Here is a 19,870-nt window from a genome sequence, read left to right as displayed (position 1 = left end):
AGAGTTTAGAAGAGAGAGCAGGACCACGGCTCCAAGTATGCCTCTGTACCAAAGACTTGGTGGGTTTGTTGTCATCCTGGACCCTGCACTTGTCACCTCATTAATAATCCTCCACTGGATTTAGGTTAGGAGTAAGCTGATCCTTCCAGCACACTCGGTGTGACTGTCGAGAAGCTGCCACCTCCACAAGCATGGGGCCCTTGCTCCCCCTCTTTCACCCTGCAGGTCCCTTCCCTGGTCACTTGAATAAAAAGTTATTTTTCTGTCTCTGCCTGTCTCCTAATTCCCCCTGCCATCCCATTTGTCCCCCCTCCATTTCATTGCTGTAGGTCTGTCCTTTCTTTTGGCAGGTGATGTGATTTCAGGTAGGGCTGAAATCCCAGCCTAGTTGCACAAAACTTGGCTGTCTCTGAGGTTATCCTCTTGATCGTTCTATTAGTTGTAGGTCATGTGAAATCTTACCCATGCTATTGTCCCTCTTGGTTTCAAAATTAATTACAAACAACAGAAGGTCTCTTGGCTCTTCGATCCCTCATCCTAGCCCCTAACTTGGGACGTTGCGCGTAGTCTTTAAAGATGTGCAAGTTAAAATAATTCTATAATTTTAAAAACTGCAAGCCACAAATCAAATTATGGGGAAAATCATCATCCCCTGCACCTCACTAGAACAGATTTTAACTTGCCAGAAAAATGAAATGCAGCTTCTTTGTTTGGTTGGTTGTTTTTTGATATAGCTTTGTGCATCTATGCCTGCGTGTGCAGAAAAGCCTGCAAAAGGGAGAGCTGCCAGGTCTCTGCTTCATGGTCGCATGAGTGGATGTAGCACTTCAAAACATATCAAAAGGGAAAACAAAATCCCTTCCCTGCTGAGGTCTGGGTCCCAAAGCTCAGGTGGGTCCTAGATCCAGATCGAGCCGAGAGGGGCCCGCAGCGGTCAGAGCACACAACCAGGCGGTGATGGCACTTGCCCTGTCCCTTTGTGTCCCTGCGCTACCCGGGGGTTGTCATCTGGGGCGTCACCACCTGCCACATGCCCCGTGTTTGTGGGACACAGGGTTGTGTGCCTGCAGGCACAGAATTGGGAGCACCACCCAGAGCACCTGGCTGTGGCCTGATAAGCATTTCAAGGAGAATTTGAGCCAGAAGTTATGTCAGCATCAAGGCAGAGGGACTGGGAGAACTTGCCAGGGTGCTCACAGCCCAGTGACAGCAGCATCACACCGGACAGAGCGCTTGAGTCCTGTGGGACCCAGTGCTCTGGGCTGCCACCAGAACAAGCTCCCACCAAAGCCCAGCACTTGTGAGCAGGGCAGGAAGGCTCCATGCTCCTGTGGGAGAACAGGAAAAGGATGGAGAAAAGGAGGGATTGGGGCCAAGCAGGTGCACTGAAGACCCTTGAGCCCAGGCACAGTCCCCATGAGAGCATCTGCAAGGTGCTGCAGCGCCTGCTGCCTCCTGCTCAGGCCGGCAACAACTTCCATGCCAAGCAGCAACTTCCACTTCTGTGTGTGTCCTGGCTTCTCCCTCTCATTTTGTTACCTGATATAAATGTCTAAATATAAGCAGAATCTGCAGGATGCAGTGGAGATGACAGGTGTAACAGAGGTGAGGCTTGAGAACAAGTTGGGAGTAAGGAGCCTGTACAGATAAATCATTAAAATCAAAGACCATCCTTTGGTGGCAGCAGAAGAGAATGATTGAAAACAGCATGCTATGTAGCAGGCAATAAAAGCAGAACGTAGCAGCTACCAGTTGTTCAGCCTTGCTGAAGTTTTACTGACTGCAAATTACAGTAAGGTTGCAAGACATTAAAAAGACAGGAATAAATAAAAATGCTAGTGCTTGGGGTCCACTCATGGCAGGTCCTGAGCACTTTTGGTTCCCACTAAATTCCCTGGACAATAACTGCACACAGCAGAACCGCACCGTTACTGTGAATACCTGCAGTTAATCCCCCTAGGGAAATGGAGACGTGTTTGTATGCCCAGGAGTGAGCGTTCCCCCACAAGCGCACACTGCATACAGAGAGGCCCGTGCTGGCAGGACTGCGAGGATTGGTGTCTGCAGGGCCAGGCCGGGTGTTCTGGCCACGGCACGCTCAGAACCACACCACCTGTGATCCATTACAGCTCATGACGGAAACTCCTTTGCCATGCTCTCAGGTGGGGCGGTGAATAGCAAAACATGGAAAATTCTACCATCTTGAGGAAAGTGTCAAAAACCCACCTTTCCCACCCAGGTCCCCATCCCTGCTTGGCTGCTCAGTGTGCCTAGAGAGCCAGGCACTTAGCTCAAAATCCAGGGCTGTCACCTGCAGAGATTTATGGATGTTAATGCACGAGTGCAATATGACCCTTACCCCAATATTTAAAAATAGCCCAAGGGACTGGCCCATGAGAACTCCAGTCTAGATTGGGTGCTCAGTTAGCACGATGACATTTTAAATGTGGCGCAGTTGATTTCATGATAATATGGTGGGTTTCTTCTAGGAAGGGTATGCAAAGTGTGTACAAAGAATGACACCACATTAAATTAAAGCAGCGAAGGAAACTGGAGAAAGCACTCTCTGTTTACTGCCCAGAGCTGCTACTAAAGGAGTAGGAACAATGCCTGGACTGCAGTATTAGTCAACCATTAACGTGTGCTTCTTACTTTCCCTGGAAAACAGAGGTAAATCAAGCCACCACATGGCAGAGGATGACTGCACACATGAAAGGAGAAGCAGTAAATACCATGGTAAACACTGGCCAGAATGGGGCCCTTGGGGCTGGGCATCCCACCTTCTCCTAAAAGAGTTTTGTACAGGCTGCCTGGGGTCCCTGGAGGCAAGAGTTCTGCTGCCTGCAGCTTGAGCCCTGCCTTCATGGGAGCTTCTGGAAACTGGCACTTGTCCTCCTGGCTGCCTGGCAGGGACAGTGCAGGGACGCCTGTCCAGCACTTTCCAGGCTTCGCACCCTCAGTGTTGCCAAGCTCCTTCAGTGCTGGCCCACCCAGGGGCATTAGTGATGAGAAAAGCAGGTTTCCTGCTCTGCACATACCTGCTTTGCACAGCTGTGAGGTCAGGTGCCACACTGGGAGTCCGCTTAGCCTCCCCTCCTGGCATGCCTGCAGCTTGCTGTGGAAGTGGGATAAACTACCTCAATCCCACTGTCCCAGAGCCCTTGCACAGAGGAGCTATCAAGGGCAAACATGCCCCCCATGTTTGGGGGGGTGTCTTCCAAACCACAGGCAAATCCTTAACGAGGTGCTCCATCACCCTGACAGCAAATGGAGAGGACCAAGCCAGAAGCCAATGCAATCTCCATGCAAGCACATGCTTATGGGAACGACAGTGCATGAAGCACCACATATGGGATGCAGACAGACGTTTTGTTGCACTTACTTCATTTTGCCTAAACCCTTCAGCTATATGGGAGGTGTGGGAGAAAACACACGGCTCACCAGGACTGCACTCCCACTGCTCAGCCCTGGCCCCGGGCCCTCGGTGCCACGTGCTGTCAGGGAACAGGAAAGCCAATGCAGCAGAGCTTGGCTTCAGCCAGAGGCTCACCCCAGTAAGATTTACATGCGAGATAAATTCTCATTTAAAAGAGGTTTAAAAATGAACTCACGAAGGACTGTGGAGCCAGGGAGCAGAGGGATGTTTTGCCTGTCCATGTGTTGGTTAGCAGCAGGCAGCTCTGCAGGCCGTGCAACAAAATTTTCCCCTCTAAAGTCCTTTGTGAAGAGAATTTATCTATCACAGCCTGTCCCCAGGGTGCTGGTGAGCCTGAAACAAAAGCTGCACCTTGTTTGCTGCCAGATTATTGTGACCCCTGCTCCATGCCAGGTAGCACCCTCGGTCTGCACCCTGCCAAGTCCCTGGCACCTGGAGGCAGGAGTCACCCAGGACCATGGGACCGGGCTATGCACGCACAAAAGACAGCACTGGGACCTATCCGTTTTTCTGATCATCTCTTTGGGGATATGTTAAAGACAGAACAAGGGTAAGGTTGACCAACGGTGTCAGAAAAAAACAACTCAGTTTCAGATCAGAATTCCCATAGAAAAGCCAAGCACGGCCTTGAGGACATTGAAGTCCTTGTGTTGGGAGATGCTGCATACTCAGACTGCCTGAGGACCACGTTCAGTACTTAATTGTTTAGTAGAAGGCTTATATGTCTGAGACCCAGCATGGCATGGTACAGAGAGTGCTCAAATCTATATTTTATCGGAGGAAGAAAAACTATGAGTGAAATATTAAAGAATTAAAGAGTAGAGGTTCCAAATAACTTCAGAAGGAATCAGAGTGAGGGACAAATTTAAAGCAAGAATGTTAGGAAGAGAGCTGACTTTGGAGCAATGCAAACAGAGAGTGTGCAGGGAGATCACAGCAAGGACTGCCCAAATAGACTGCCCCCAAAACGGGGGGAGGCACAAACTTTGGGATATATCTGTAAACAAACCCAGGCTGCACCAAAAATACTTCACTCTTTTGGCAATCTCTTCTCACTAGAGCATGGCAAGATCTCACGTTTTTGGCCACCCACCCATATCTGAGGGTAAAAACAGGTCCCAGGGGCCTCTTCAGTCCCTGATAGAAAAGGCAGTGGTCTGAAGCCAGACTGAAGAGCGATGCAAAGGCAAGCAATGACTGGAACACGCTACCAACAGCTTTGGTGGGATTTCCCCCTGCTGCTGCTGCATCGTGGCAGTAGTGGACGCCTCTGCCCAAATACCAGTCATGCACAAGATTTAGCTCAGTACAAGGATAAGGAGCTGAGATTTAATGGTCTGAAATACAGTATACCAAACTAGATGACCTAATGGTGCCTGCTCGTCTGAAAGGCTCTTTAGCTTCTCCTGAGCGTACATCCAGCCTGGGGCAGCCCCACCACTAGGCATAAGAAGGAATTCCCATCCATTCCCTGCCAATGACAGCAGTAACTCAAATCCCAGCACAGTTCATTTTCTGTAAGGGAATTTTTGTCTTTCAAAAGGGAAATAAACAACATTCAATACTTACGTTCTTGCACAACAGATATCTCCACACAAGAAAGTTTAACTCTTAATTCCTAAATGACCTCGATGCATCTTGTAGCCCCCTGTGAAGCCCTCTGGTTTCTCTGGGAATTGAATTCTCATCATTGAGGTTTTTTCTTCCAGCAATATTGGGTCAGTCCTGGGCACCCATGCTCTGGATAGATGTAAATCTGAGGCTCAGGATCTACACAGGAGTGTCTCCTGATGACACCCTGGAGACCTGACTTTATTTATCCTGTTGAGGGGGCCAGCTTGGAAGAGAAACACCACCTTTCCTTCCCGTCTGCTTTGTTCCACCTCAGGGGAACCCAGGCTTTAGACTTAAATTCATGTAGCTTTCTAGACCTCAGCTTATTCTTATTCTTATTCTCTTATTCTTATTCTTATTCTTTCTGACCTGTTAACAGCTTTCTATGCATCGACCTCTTCCACACCCAATTTACAAATTGAAAAGCAGTTTGCTTCCAATGCTTTCTGTGGGTAGACCCATGAGATCTGGCAGAAACAGCAGCTCGTCGCTTACGTTCATTACACTGGAGCAAAGTATCACAAATAACAAGCAGGGAGATGAGCTTACCTCTAATAATCTAACATTTTTAGAATATTCCTTTGGTTATTACAGGAGGAAGGATAACTAAATGTGTTTGAAAAGGCAGAGGCTCTCTCCCTTGCCTAGCATTAGCATCAATCTCTCTGACATTATTTGTGCTAGTTTCCTCCTGAGTATAGAGGTTTAACTGGATTTCAAACATTATCAGGAAGACTCAAAAGGTAAAGGCCAGATATTTTTATGCTTGCTGGTTGGAATGATTTTTATTCCATCTCCTTGACTGTGATTATAAAGACACTTCTTGCTTCTTGAAAACAGCATTAAATTCGCAACTGCTCACAAAGCTATATAGAAGTAATCTATTGCACATCACTGAACACCCTCAAGAGGCCTGAAGCAGCATTAACATTTTTATAGGAAGTGCCAGTATATCCTTCCGCATATACCCTCCCTGCTCTTTTGTTCCTACACGACGTTTACGAAAGGCACATAAATGCTTGTGAAGATGTGCCCAGCATCATATAGAAGAGCCAAAGCTGACTATGAGAGCCTGCAGTGGGATGTAGCAGGCCATGCCGACTTTCACATCAGCTGCAGCAAGACTTTTTAGCTCCGTTAAGTGCTGAGGACCAAGGGCACATGACCACAAAACAATCCATGTGGACCACAAAAGCCTGCTTACTCCTGACCAGAGAAGCCTTGACTCACATCAGCTCCTACTGGGGCAGTGGCAGCAGGTTGTTGCAGATAGCACACAAAGGACCCAAAAGGAGAAGGCTGTCAGCAGGCTCTCCAATAGGTTTTATGGCATGCACATTTCATCTGAAATAAAGGTGACCATCACCAGAGCCACTGAGCAAAGAAATAATCTTAAAATATCCAAATAAAAAAAAAATAAAGAACAAAAGCAAGCTGCATAGGCTTGTTCTATCTGCCAGCCACACCAGTGAATGCCACAGTAATTGAAATTTAAAACACCAATATAGTTGGGTTTAAAATTCTTCTGCCAACAAAGCAGTAGTAAGAGAGTTTCATACAAGCTAATACAGATGGTGCAGATTGAAAGTCACTTGGCACCACAGCAAAGCAAAGGAATTGCTTAATTTTTGGCTGAGGTTCTCAGGGGTTGTAAAAGTTATGTTAGCAAATGGATTTGTTACTTTATCAGCTGACATTCCCTCTGATCAAGCTTCTTCTTTTCCCCTCTTTTTTGCTTGTTTATCTTAGGGCATTCACTCCTGGTACAGAGGGGCAGCAGGTGCTGTTTGTGGACTACTCTTGGCACAGAGAAGCTGCAGCTCAGATTTTGGATACAGGTATATTTGCAGAGAAGGCACATACAAAGACATCTGCAGCACAAAATTATTTTCTGCTTAGTCTGTTGGCCTAAAAGGAAAAAATAATTGCCCTTTGCCTGGACCACTGCTCCACCTGGCTCCAATTCCTGCACTGAAGAGAGCCAGGTTTCGCAGCAGGCTGAACATGGTCTGTCCATGACGCAGGGAAGAGCTCGTTCAGCACACTGTGGGCATCCACATGTCAGGGAGCACCAAGTTCATCAGTAGCTTCATCACGAACTCCAGTGTTTGCTAAGAAGCACCGTGGTTTGTGGTGCTCCACTCCCAGCTCAGCTCTCCTGGGATCTGAAGGTGGCTGGAACAGGGCTGAAATTCCCAGAGAGGCTGCCTCAGCTAGACTTTACTGATCATTGACCACAGCCAGCTGAATTAATTTTCTCTCCAAAGCTCTACTGTAGGTGCTGGCAGGGCTTTTTCTGCAGCAACGCCCTAATTAACACAGAGAGAGGGGGTTACAGATTTGGTCCTAGGCCTTGTTCTGCCCCAAAGGGACCAGCCTTGTAGCTCACATTTCTCAGGGAAGCCCACCAGGCAATAGCCGGCAGTGGGCAAGCCTAGAGCAATTCCTTTCCATGGCAGGAAGGGCAGAGCAAGTAAATCCCCACAGCAGGGAACGGACAAAGTGCTCCTGACTGCAGCCTTGGGGCAAGGATCCCTCCTGTGTTTGTCATTTAGTAACATCTACACCAGACGCAGAGTTGTCATCAGGAGGCTGTCCTGGGCGCCGAGTCAGGCTTACTCCCACCCTCCAGAGCTGGCCTTTCCAGGTATGTGGTGACCAACGTGAACAGGAGAGAGCGAGCACATCTCCCTCACTGCTGCTCCAATGGCTCTGGCACTTACCTGGGCAATGCAATTGGTGGGCTGGGGTCTGGGCGTGCATGGAGAAACATCCCAGGCTCTGCTCCTGGGCAGGCTGCCGCTGCTCCCCCATGCTGCTCGATGCTGACCCAGCCCAGCCATCTCAAATCCCAAGCCCCCAACACTGGGGTCAACATGTCCCCACACCAGTTCCTGCTGAAGACACCATAGAATCATAGAACAATAGAATGGTTTGGGTTGGAAGGGACCTTAAAGACCATGTATTTGCAACCAGGGGCAGGGATACCTTCCACTAGATTGAGTTGCTCAAAGCCTCATCAACCTGGACTTGAACACTTCCAGGGAGGGGGCATCCACAACTTCTCTGAGCATCCCAGACTGGTGTCTCACCATCCCCAGGCTCAGCATCAGGAGCCGCAGACAGCAAGTGGGGTGACCTGGGTTGTTCACTGAGGTGCAGCCCTCGTGCCAGGTTCTGGATTGCTGGGGAGGCACCCACCTCCCGCAGAGGCCGCACCACCTACAGCCCTCCTGCTGCTGGGAACCTCCTGCTCCTGTGCTGGTTTAAATTTGTTCCAGAAGGGCAGTGGCAGGGAAATCAGTGTTGTTGGGGTGTGTGAAGGTCCGCCTTTTCATCTTTTACTAGCACAGACTTTATTAAAGATTTAACTCCATAAATTCAGGCATCCATGTAATTACCAGTGCTCTTCATGCCTTTGGGGGCCAACCACAGCTTAAAAACTTCCTCTGTAACAAACTTTCCTAAAGGCTGTTGTTGTGTTTATGATCCCCTAAATGCCCTTGGAAACTCCAGGCGAACGATAAGAATCAAGCCAGAGGCTTTTTGTCAGCTTTGACTAATGAAAAACCCACTTCATGAAACGGAGTGACCTTCTTTCCAAAATACTGTGGCCATGTCCCAGACACCAAGGTCTAAGGATGGCTGAGTTCATAGTTTATGGCTTCGTTTTCAAATCAATATATTCATATTGAGAAAAGGGTTTTGGTTTTTTTTTTTGTTTCATTGGTTGGTTGTTTTTTTAAAGGAAGATATTCTCTGAGAAGTTACAGGGACTGAAAAATAAGCCTCCCAGATTTCTTAGTGAAGCAGTATTTTTCTGACTTGCCACTGAGTTACCTCAGGTACTGCCATCAGCACAGGAACCACTCAGAATTTATTCAGATCAGCCCAATCTGCTAGGAATTGCAATTTGCCTTTCTAAGGCCAAAATAAAAATTAGTACAAGCAGTTTTCCTCTGATTTTCTTCTGAATTGCAAAATGGGCAGTCACATGGCAAACCAAAGGGAGGAGGGAGGCTGCCTCGCATCCAGGCATCATGCTCAGAGCTGCAGGAGGAGGTCTGGGTGCTGCGGGGAGGCCCTTTCCCAGCAAGACGTGACAAATGCTGTTTTGTCTCACCACAGTGACTTGTGAGGACTAACACGCAGGCAGAGGCAGTTGGAGCAAGGATGGGGAGCGAAGCCTTGGCAGCACAGCCTATTACCTGCTTTGCACATATGCTGTGTGTTACAAAAGCCCCTCTCAGCCCCTTTTTGCTTGATTTTAAGATTACCTGGGGTTTGAGGGGAACAACAAATCAGGATTACCTGGGAAAAAATAAAAAAAGGAAATCAAAGACAGTGCCAAGATGCAGACTGCATTTCAGCAGGACCTGCCTCAAGGCTGGGAGGCAGAAGGTTGCAGGTGATGTTAGAGGAGTCACAGGCAGTGGCTTTCCTAGATCAACAGCAGCAGAAGTGAAGCTGCTTCTCCTGCCTTTGCTGTTCTCTGCTTCCTTCTTGACAGGCATCTTCAGCCCTTCTTCCCCATCACTCCTTATGTTGAGGATGTGCAGATGTTCCTGTCAAAAGGTCTTAGATCCCTGCTGGAAGAGTTCATGCCCTTGATTTCATAACTCTGAAAGGGGAAAGAGGAAGAGCAGCTAAAAGAAAAACAATCTGTGAACAACAATTTGTCCCTACGCTCCTTTCCAGAGTGCATGATGGACAGGAACGGGGATGGCACTGAACTGCAGATCTGCATCACGGTGCCGGCCTTCGCTTCTGCTGAACGCGGACAGCACAGCAGCTGAGACCTCGGTGCTGCCAAGCTGGAGACAGCGCAGCGCTCGCCCCAGCCCGTCCCTCTCGGGCTCTCTCCCCAAGGGGTCTGAGTCAACTAGAGGAATGTGTGGGGAATGCCAACACGCTGAAGTAGAGCAGAGGAAGAAAACAACAAAAGGAAAACATCATCTGGGATTATATTTTTCCATGAAGCTCATTAAAAATGCCATAATTAGAGAGGCAAGCAGAATTACAGCTAAATTAATAATTTCTACAGTTTTTATGCTTTACGTAGTCCTAGGGAACCACATTTTCAAACCCTGTGAGCCACTACTCCAAAGTATGAGCATGCCTGGAGACATCCCCTCCTACCACGTACCCTGCACTCCTCGGGGACCAGCTCTCCCCTTCGCAATCCCTGCCCCCTCCGCCTCACACTCCTGCCTTCCTCCAGCCCCCCTCTCTAGGGTCACAAGCCTCCTGCACCACGATTAGACCTCCAGCACCCACGCAGCCTCCCCGTCCCCAGCAGCTCCCTGTGGACCTCCTCCTCGGGTAACTCCATTTGCCATGCTGGAGCCGCTGCTGAGCCAGGGCTGGGAGCTGCTGCAGCCAGCCAGCCACCACCTCCCAGCGCCCACCACACAGGCCAGAGGTGTCGCCTGCCCGACTGGACGCGTGGTGTGTTGAAGCAGTCCTTCTGCAACACCCTTTCCCTGCCGGCTGCCTCCCCTGTTGCACAACCCTTGGCAATCCCTGCGGCACAGCCCTCAGCAGTTGCCGCACAATTCTGCGTGACCCAAAGCCAGGAGGCTACACTGGGGACAAAGCCTGCAACGAAACGAGGAGCAGCAGCTGCAGCTGTGAAATCATCGGTGTCTCCCAGAGCAAAGAATTCAGGCTCTGACCCCCAAACTCATACCAGTGCTTAACACAGACATGGTCTCTTTTAACCCTGCATTAAAAATAGCAAATTGCCTCAAGCTACACCTACAAGGGCAGGTTTGCAAGGCCTTAGAAGACACTTGATGTATCCTACACCATCATGTAGAAAAGTTGTCCCTTTCGGGAACCTCTCAGCAAGGAGCCGGGTAAGTGCTTGTTAGGAATAAAATAGCAGGAATAAACTATTTTGGACACTCTTTTAAAAAGGGGAGAACACACTACTATATGTTTTTCTCTGAGACCCTGAAATACGAGCTGGCTCGGTCAGTTCTAGCGCTGGTGTGCTGGCAGTACAAGAAGGTAGAGCTTAAGGGAACACCGCCTTTTGTCTGAAGGAAGGTGCCAGGGGCAGAGGGAGAAGAATAAGAGGGATTTAATTTTCTTCCTGTGGCCTTAGGATCAAGAGGGTTTTCCAAGATCTCCTTAGAAATTGGACCATAATGAAAATGGCATGGCATGGTTGAATTTCTGACCCCAGCCAGCCAGGAGGGAAAACAACACCAGAGAGCCGAGCTGCGGCCAAGTGAGCCTGCCTTCACGCACAGTGCCTAGCTGGCTCCCACAGTAGCACGTCCTGTGCTGCCTTGAAAGTCCTTCCTTTGGACGATGTTCAGTTTAATTCATTGATGTCTCCGACAGCAAGTGCCCAGATCGGAAACCCACTGGCGTGCGTTCTGGGAGGCGGGGGTGCCCCCTACCTGGTGGGACCCAGAAGGATGGCAGAGCAAGGGAGGTTTTTGCATCATGGAGGAGGTTTTTGCACCAACTAGTGTCCTAACAAAAGCTACAAACTCTTCTTTTTGCAGTTTCAGGTCACATCCAGGAAATTTCAGTGGTTAATTTTGTTGCATCTAGCACACCCCTGAGGCTTCCCTCACCCTGGCCAGGGCCCAGGAACCCATTTCATATCTCATCTGCAATTAAACACCTGCTTAGAAAGCAGCCGACACTGTAGAGCTACATTTATTTCTGCAAGAGCAAGGTTTGTGCTGAGTGCTGTATCGTATAGGTTTTGTTGCCATGGGAAATATCGGTGTTTGTCAAAACTTTAAAATCCAACCCAGCCTATCAAAGCATCCCACTTCCTCTTGTGCAGTACACCCACAAAGCTGGGGTGGGGACAACTTAAAGCAATGGCAAAGTGACTGCAGAAAGGACAGGGAATTAAATCTGTCTGATAAACATTAAAGAGAGAAAGGAATAGGCAGCAGTGGGGAAAACAGAGAGTATCAGCATGTAAACAAAATGTATCAGGGGAAAACAGGCCAAAAGGCAAAAAAGTTAATTAATAGCAACAATTTATTTCACTTTGGTGACATTAACAGAGAGTCCTGTGCCTTCAAACCCAGGACTGAAATTGTACTGCAATCGGTGCTCGGGGTTGTAAAGAGTTTCTGTTACATGGGTATTAATTACGCTAATTAGTGGCAAGGCCGTGCCTTGGCTGTGGTTCCTGGAGCAGGTGGGTGAGCGGGTAGCCCCATCCCTCTGCTCCTCCTGCCTGGTTTTCTCCTCCCCGCCCCCAGCCCCACTTCTGAGGTGTGTTAGTGCAGACAGTCAGCATGGGGAGGACAAAGCGCTGCTCCCTCCTCCCCAGCCGGTCAACACCCAGAAGAGAGATGAAGAAAGGAGGGAAGTGAAAACTGCCCACGCCCTTGAACCCAAGTGGTGCTTGGTCCTACTGACACTCCTCCAGAAATGCAATGATCTACCAAGCAAGTCCAGCGTCATTGTCAATAAGACAAAAACTGAAGCTTTCACAGAATAACAAAATGCCAAAGGCTCAGAGCTCAAGACAGACAGGTGAAAGTCCAGGAGAAAGAAACCCTAAATCATCGCCCGTGAGATACCAACACCAAGCTTTGTCTCCTAACTGCAGACTTAACTGCCGCAGGTTGTCCTGCCTGGCACCAAAGTGAAGCAGCAGATACCGTAACTTCTGAAACCCAGTTTGAGGACGCCAGCCCTGGCAAGCCCTGCGAAGTCTCTGTGGAATAAGACTGTGCCTTCCCAAGAGCTCCCAGCCACTGCAGACTGCGTACCACGGTGGCACTACTCAAGCAAAAGAAATGGTTTATTTTATAGACTATTTAAGCCAACCAACGACATTAGCAATGCACAGAAATAAAGCAGATCGATTCCTTATTGCAGAGATTATTTGTATTTAAGTGACCCTAGAAAACACCACCTTTGAGAACAATTAAAAGTTTGCTTTAGTGTTGGAATGGCTTTCAACATAGGGCTTAAAGCTTTCAGGAGGCAGGGCCTGTATTTCTCAGATGTGGCATGACAAAGCCAAGACAGCACCACTTTACACTGCTGAGGAATTCTCCTCCCCAGCAGTACCGTTGCAAAACTAAATCCGTTAATGCTTCATTGCAAAGTTTCCATTGATGTCAGTAAAAGCCACCAAAATAGCCTTGCAGGAATGCTTTTCTTTTTCTTTTCTTGTTACCTACTAACACCAACAATACTTTCAGCACGTATAGATCGGATGCCCCCTTTTTGTTTCCTTAAAGGCAGTGGGTAAGAAATGCAGCCATCTGTCTTAAGTTTAGCAAACAAAACTGACTTTCCTTGAGTGAGGCATCACCGATTTCCACCCAGAAACATGCTGATTTGGGTGATTTCTTTAAAGATGTACTAGCTGAGGAACTGCCACCCGGCTCACACTATTTACTTGTTGAACTGCTGTCCGTTCGAATCCTGAAAAGGTGTGCACATAATACTGACCATTTTTTCCCCTCGTGTAAGCTTAGTCAAGAGAAATTGTTACTTAAACACTAAAGATCCATCTTTCTTCTTCACCCCAATCCTGTGCTTTATGAAATTAGAGCCTAAATAAACTCCTAAACATGTTAAATCACATTAGATAGGCAGATATCCCACAAATGGGGACATGTGCTGAACACCAGCGTCAAACTATGTCTCACATGAGAACTGTGAGCACTGAACCAAGCCACCAGCGCATAATCTGTGTCTAAAGTGGTAAAACAAGCTCACTGCCTTCCAGTCCATGTGTCCTGTTTAAGCACCTGTTTAACCATGCTGTGACACGGATCCATGACAGGCTTTTGGATTCTAACCTAGTGTCCGAAGTAGGGGTGATGTGAGCACAGGACAGGCAAGAGAGGGCAAAGCTGTGTTGGCCACCCGAATGACCCAGGCTGCAGACCCCTCTGCTCGGAAAGCACCAGGTATTGGCATGGTGTAACCCCATCCAACAGACATTGATCATGTTTTGCAGGTGGGCCTTTCAAGACCTCAGGTGCTCTTTGCCTTCTTGGCAATGGGTCCTTCCCACTGTCACCACCCAACTGCACCCCAGAGCAGCTACAATTATCCAGAATTTTACTGTCAAAACCCAGGGAGGTGTGCACTCATCTGCTGTGCGAGGAGGCCACGGCACGCTGCTTGCACGTGCCCTTGGAGACAGCTCTGGCAGTGTTTGGTGGAGGTGAAGCTTCCATTGCTTTCCACTGCCCAAGCCCAGCGTCAGGCAATGGTACCTCCAGATTGTGGGACCACCTAGGTCAGTTTGTGCACTCAGTAATGCCCTTCCCAGCCATGCCAAGGTCTCACACTCACTGCTGAATAGCTTTTTTGTTTGTTTCCCAGTGGCACCTCTGCATCCCACCTTGCGGTACGGTGGTGTGAGCCAGATGAACTGAGAGCTGGAGGGGCTGAACCATGGAGAGGTTTGCTGCCCATGGCCCGGTACCTCCCAGCAGAGAAGCCAGCAGAGAAGGAGGTGCAGGAAGCCCCTCCAGCTGCCACCAATCACCCGCAGAGCCCCACACCTGTGCCGCTGCCAGCAGTGACTCACACAGCAGTACCTGACCTTGCAATGAGCTTTCTTGGTGCATGCAGCCAAAGCTTGTGCGGCAGCGGCGCAGAGCTTGGGCTGGTTTACCTCCCTGCTCAGCACACAGAGCCGGTGCAAAGGCAAAAAACGAGGGAGAGCCTGGCTGCATGGCCATGCCCCTCAGAAGAGAGCTGCAAAGCTCTCCCACATCAGGGGTGAGTGGCCAGCAGGTTCTGCAGCGCTTGCTGCTCTGTGCAGTGCAAATTAATCCTTTCCGAAAAAGCACACACGCCCTGCCAGCGCTTCCCTTCTCCTTCCTGGGAGGTTTGCTGTCTGGTGCCTGGGAATACGTGATCCCACAAAAGAAGTTGGAGTCACCTTCCAGATCTATCTGCATCTAGAATATATTTCCTTTCTTTCTTTTGCATTTTATAAATAGTCCAGCCTTCCTGCAGCCTTTTTCCTGGCCTGGTGACTCATCATCAACTCATCATACTTGTTGCTTCACTTAAACAGGCAACTGAAATATCTTTTGCATAAATGAAAAACAAAATAATAAAAAGACCCCCTCCCCCCCTCCAGCTGTAGATTAGCAGCTAAACACTTAGGATGTTTTCCTACGGAAAGACCTGAAATAAGTCCGGCTGGGAGGGTTATTGTTAAGATGCATCGGTGCAAGACACAAGCGATGATATCTAGGCCAGCTAATCTGCTCTGCTTCCCTCTGGGTACTTCCAGATGGTAATAATTTCTTTCTCCTTCTTAGTTTAATGACTGGTGTTTTTGACTCGTGTACTGCCTTGAGAATGTCACAGGGCTGCCACAGTTTCCCCTTTATTTCAGAAAATGGCAAGACTCTTCTGCTAGCATGGTTTTCTAGCAAAAGGAGATGGAGGTGATCACGCCAGCCTCCTGAGTAGCCGCCAGCTTTGCTGGCAGCGTGGGAAGCTCCAAGTCACCTCAGCTGTGACTGAGTGAGGAGGTGAAATCCCAGAGACGCTAATGTCTTCCAGGCTTTGTGAGAAGAAAAGACCCAAATTTCAGGCTGCTGCTGAGCAGGGCTGGGGGCTTGGTGAGTGGCGATGCCAGCAGGGAAGGCGAGCCCATGGGTCAGGGTCAGCAAGGGACACAGCCAGGCAGCGCCACGGCTCCAACATGGGGTTCAAGCTGCTCCAGTGCCCCCGGCAAAGGTTCCCAAGCAGCACAGCTACTTCTGGTTTCCCATTTATCTAGTTCTCTCTGGGCTGCAGAAGCTGGTGCAGAGCCAGGAGCAGCGGGGTGCCAGGGCGATGGGGGGATGGGGTGACAGCAGGTGACTGTCACCTGACAGGTGGAAGCGCTGTGGTGCCAGTGGGAAGCACATAGCCTAATTGCTGGTGATGGAAGCTCCTTGTAACCCACTCCGCACCCCAGGGGCGCAGGGGATCCCCTCTCTGGGAGGGCAGCGTGCAACCACTTGCAGGCAGGAACAGGCACTCTCGTCCCCAGGCGGGCAGGGAGCCTGACAGCTCTGGAGACCCCAAAAGAGCCCCAGAGCACCTGTGTGGTGCCTTGAAGGTGAGTAAAATTGCTGGGGAGAAGACAAGGAAATAAAACCACTTATGCTCAACCAAGACAGTTAAAGGCAACTGCTCTCTAAACCTGGGTAGCACTCAGACCCCCAGCAGCAGCAGCAGCATGCACAAGTGCCATGCGGGTTGTACAGCCACAGGGGCAGGAGGAGCTCTCGGGGCCATCCCTGCCATGCTTCCCAGGCCAGTGCTCTGCGCAGCAGCTGCAAACAGGGGAATCCCTCTGGCTAACCCGGGCCTCGCTTCTGCCTTTGCGCTTCCTCCCCCTTGGCCGGGGTTACCCAATGAATACTGTTTGCAGCTGATCAAGAATTATGTCTTCATTAAGCTGATCGCACAGCTTGTTTGAAGATGGCTGCTCCATTCTCTTGCAATGCTGCAACTTCTGACTATCTTTTATTTAGTGACTGCAGCGACAGGTGATGTTACATCATGGCTGACAGGTGGTCAGGGGAGTTGCTTTATTGTTTGCTTGATGAGGGTTTCATTAATTTTTTTGACTACCCTGCATTTTAGGCCATTAATATACTCTCTGTACTCTATATTTTCTTTAACTCCACTCAGGTTGCATGTGATACTCTCTTTCTCTTTTCATTTTGGGAAGGTGGGGGTTGTACTTTCCAGCTGCCTACTAGGAAATGAAACATTAAAAGCTCTATTTCCCAAGCAGAAGTGTTTAAACTGCCTGAGGTTGCTGTTCACAGTAAGTACCCTGTGCCAGTCCCCTAGCTATCGCTTTGAAGATCCCAACCCTCACAACTGAACGATGACAACGGGATGGGATCCAGCCCAGCTGGCATTAATGAAATGAGAAATCTGTGAAGGTTCAAAAAACGAATGACTTGACAAATGTCAGTTCCTCCTGCATGTGTTGGAAGCAGACAGGCAAAAGATGGGCAGAGAGGAGACACTATATGCCTCAACTGTTCAAAGAAATTTAAGTTTTGCAGAGGCCCTGGGGAATATTTAGCTGAGGCAGGATGCGCTCGTGCCTCACCACAGCTGTTAGTGCATGGGCATTCCCCACGGCTGCTGCAGCAGTTTACTTGGGAAGTTGTTGCCATGCATGATACCTACCGAAACCTTCTGAGTAGTTGAAGTAGCAGTAACAGCAGAATTTTTTTCACCAGATGATTACTTCGACTTTCAGAGTAGAGTACACAAGCAGGTATGTAATTTCATCAAAACTGTGGTATCCTAACAAAGCTTCTGAATTACTTAATGCATTTTATATGATTATTACTTGGTTTGTATCATAACACGGCAAGTACATTAGCAAGTTTAGCCCATCTTCTTGTGAATATAATGAGATGGCTAAAGACATGGTTTGTTCTCACTTTCTTATTGCTTAAGTATCACCTTTGCTTTTGGTGACAACAGAAAGCATTCCAGATCACAATATCCCTCGAAAATACATGGAAGTTCTGTGTGACATGCTCAATTACAACATAAAATATATTCCAAAAACATTCGTTCCAGCTGAATATGACTCCCCAATACCACCCCCCAACCACATGCTTCAGGAAAAGCAAAGACTTGTGCAGAAAGTCTGCGGTACAGAAAGGCAGGAAGCCTGAGCCCATAATGCACATACTCATTCATTCATCATTTCTCTTGACCTGATTTTGTGCTCTAACTTTTCTGACAGCCTGCGAGTGTTTCCTTGGTGATCAAAGTTTGTTACCAAAGCAGACAAATGAATCATCTATTTACAGTAAAAATGGGGAGCTGCCAGGGGAATACCTGATGCCTCTGCCTGCGGTGTGCCAGCCATGATAAAGCCCTTCCTCTCAGCTCTCGGGCCTGTGACACGTCTGCACTGTGGCACTCACCCTGTCGCCGAGGCCAGCCGGACCCTCTGCCAGGACCACAGGACCAGCTGGTTAAGGCTGGCTGAATGGTAAAGCTCAAAAGGCTAAGCTCTTTCCAGGCGGGATGGGCAGACAGGCTGCCCTGGTTCTCATCTTAGCTGTGTCTGTGGCTCCAGACAAGCTGCCCCAGCTCAGGACTCCTTTTCTTTTAAAGTACATATTAGTTCACTCACAGAGAATCTAGGCCTTCCACAAATACTCCTGCTGTAATGGAAATTTTTCTTCTCCAAACCACGAGAGAAAATGCTCGCTTTTTCCAGCCTTGCCTCCATCTTCTCTGAAGAGATTAAAACCCCCAAGCGCTGGGAAAGGCACACCCAGGGCACGTGCGGGGTGCCCCAGCCCCACAGTCCCCCGTCACTCATCCAGGCTGGTTTAGCCAGGGGGGTGGAATAACCAGACCCCGAGCCCCCCAACAAGTCCTGCTCAGCCCTGCTCGGCCCTGCTGCTCCTCCTGCGGCAGGACCAAGCTGCTGGTGCGACACCCGGGGCAGACAGGCACCCTCTGCCCCCCAAACGGTCCCCCGTCTCCCCCAGCACCCATCAGCAGAGTAGGCATACCAAGAGTGGGGTATATCACTTTGCTTTGAACACAGGGGCTTACTCTCTCCTTTCCCAGGACAACTTGTGGCGAGACCCACCCTGCTCTTCCCTGCCTGCCTGCTCCAACCCGTGTAATCGATGTCACCCCTGTGGCATCCATTTTATGCTTGCACATCACGTCGGAGACCAGTGCTAAGCAGCAACATGAAGGGTTTATAGAAACTTCTGAAATCTGCTTCCAAGAATATATGCTGATCTCCTGGATCTCTTCGGATCGGCTCCCGGCACTGGGTGCCTGCACGGCAAACGACAGCAGCGGCCACCGCGGCAGGCTCCGCTGCAGCCGGCGCCCGCCACGGTTGGCATCCACGTACTGATCGTGGGGGTGTGCTGAGAGCGTTTTGGTTTGCGTTTCTGTTTGGCTTCATGATTGAACCCACATGGGACGACAAAAGGCGAGATGTGTTTTTGGTAGAGGAATAAGGAAATCCTTATTATTCCCAGAAATCTGTAGAAAATTCATAAAAATTAAGCTTCCTTCTATGCAACCAAATTTGACTGCGCAATAAAGTCAGCATTGAGAAGGTGTCTAATAATGTCCTTTCAACTACATTTTTTGGGTTAGACTTGGATTAACCCCCTGAATGGCTGGTTTAATTTCTGGTTGGCTTCCACGGTTAAGCTTTAAAAAATGGCATGGGAGATAAATTCACAATTACGGCTCTTCCTTCAGCTGGAACCAGTCAGAAGTGCCCTTCTTACTCTTAAATTCCATTTTTAGAGGGAGAAACTCTATTTTATTTAGCTCACTGCAATGCCAGAAAGAGGCTTTCCTGCGCAGCCTCCCCGGCAGGGCCGCCAGCGGGTGCTCCCAGGGCACGCCCCGTGCACACATCCAGAGCAGGATGCTGCACAAAAAGCACCAGCAGACAGGTTTCTTCAGAAAACGCAGGCAGCAGAGATGGCCGTGGTGCAGAAACTCCCTTTCTTCCCCTTTTATTGCATGGCAGCCTGAAAGCACTCGCCTGTGAAGTCAGATTTAAGTTCATCTCCCTGCTGAGCTAGAGAGGATTCAGGGCCCACCATGTGCGCTGCCGAGGAGAGCTGCAGTTGGGCAGGGTAACGATGGGGCGGCACTTTCTTTATGCCTGCCTTATGTAGGGCCATGGCACAGAACTGGATTCAAGGTTCAGCGTGCCAGAGCTGGAGGGGGGACCCGGCCTCCCAGCCCAACGGCTAGTTGCAGACATGGGTGGGTTTCAGACCCAGAGCTGCTGGAGCATTTGATCTTACGCTCAGGGAATGTAGAAGACCTTGA

This window comes from Phalacrocorax carbo, chromosome 2 (assembly GCF_963921805.1).
Source record: "Phalacrocorax carbo chromosome 2, bPhaCar2.1, whole genome shotgun sequence".
In the NCBI taxonomy this organism is placed as follows: domain Eukaryota; kingdom Metazoa; phylum Chordata; class Aves; order Suliformes; family Phalacrocoracidae; genus Phalacrocorax; species Phalacrocorax carbo.
Note: the sequence above shows the minus strand (reverse complement) of the source record.